A 1,758-nucleotide genomic window follows, 5' to 3' on the forward strand; every position below is an offset into this window, starting at 1 on the left:
GCCCGCACCGCGGCAGCGCCGGGCCCCCGGGATGCGGGATCCGCGGGGCGCGGAGGAGGAGGAGGAGCGGCCGCTCGGTTGGGCTGCCACCCCCCCTTCCCCACCGGCCCCCGCGGAGCGCTGGGTTACACAAGGCGGGAGCACCCCCCCCACCCCGGTTTATGGTGGGGGTCCTGCCGGGGTCCCCCCCTTTCCCCAGGTGGGCACGAAAATCGCCTCCTGGGCTCACGGAGGTGGCATCCGTGCGGCACCACACAAAACACATCCCGGCTGCTGCATCCACACTTCATCTGCAGGTGAAGTGTGTGAGAGCATCACCCACGGTCTGAGGCAACCCCCCAGACCACCGCGCTCAAATTGGTCAGGTCAGAGGGATCTCTCCACTCACCCCACCATCCCCCTGCTGTAAAAGCCCAACTGAGCCCACACCACCTGCCAACACGGAGAGGATGTCTCCGGAGATGCCCACACTTGGGTTCAGGCCTCCTCTGGATGTGTTGTTTCAAGATTAATTATGCTGATTCATAAAACATCCACCTCATGGCTAAGTTTGTGCTTTTCTGCTTTCACATCCAGCCACTGGACTTGGTGTCTCCCTGGCTGCTTAATGAAATAAGCAGTCCCCTGCTAATGAGAAGTTGATAAAACATTCATACAAGGCTCAAGTCACTTCAGAGAACGCAGATTGAGCTCCTTAAGTCTGTCTCCGCAAGGAAATTTCTCTACACTGGTGTTATTCCTGCAGCACTTAAGTTTTTGCAAATTTTTCAACTTTGGTACTGTGGAGATGTAAAACCAAGTTCTGTGCTTATTTTTATGATTTGTGTTTCTGGAAAAGCAGCTCAAAGCATCCACTGTGCGGGGAGCTGAACATGTAGAGGATAGATGGCTCCAGCACTACCTGAGTTTCTAAGTACAGGAACAATAATTCCTCTCTCCTACTGTTTCTCTATGCATCCCGGTGTGCATCTTCCCCTTCGCACCTGCAGCCCAGAAATGGCAAACCAGTCAGTGGTTACAAAGGTCTCCTCATGTTCCTCAGGCAAGCTACTGTACCCCATTCTGTAGACATTGCCTACAGGCTGCCCCATCCCAAAGCACAACCCTGAATTTCATTATGAAAGTGAACATTGCACACATGATCCCACCTTCGTACATGGTCCAGGCACCTCTGGACAACACCTGCTCTGATCTCAGCTCCCATCCCACAAGGTAGCAGGGCACATAAGTTAGAGATGGCATATCAGTGCCCCTGAAAATCAACTAGAAATAGCCCATCTGGATGAAGACCCACCATATAAAATTTACATATTAACTGGCTCCTGTCCATTTACTGAATCTGACATTATTGTGAAGAATAACATTAATTTTATATTATTTCAGGACTGAATATTCAGGTATTGTAGGGGAGGTTCGAGTCAAAATGCATTATAGAGAACTGACAGAAGAGACTTAGAATTGTTGAAATGTTGAAATGTAGAAATGTTGAATTAAATTTCTATTGTTTCTTCAGTTTCTTTCATCAAATGGTGGGATCCTATTTCCCCATTTATGGTTTTACCCACCATCAACACCCAACTGACCAGACTACACATTCCAGGGTCAACCTGTGTGCTCTTTCTGAAAAGCAAATGAAACAATAACTCTTTTCAAGGTCTATTAGTCCTTACTAATATTCCAAAATGCAATCAGAATATACACCAGAGTGCTCAATGACTCCTCAGCCAGTTCTTTTAAAACTCTTGGACTCGAGTTATC

Source organism: Calidris pugnax, unplaced genomic scaffold (genome assembly GCF_001431845.1).
Source record: "Calidris pugnax isolate Ruff unplaced genomic scaffold, ASM143184v1 scaffold111, whole genome shotgun sequence".
NCBI lineage: Eukaryota > Metazoa > Chordata > Aves > Charadriiformes > Scolopacidae > Calidris > Calidris pugnax.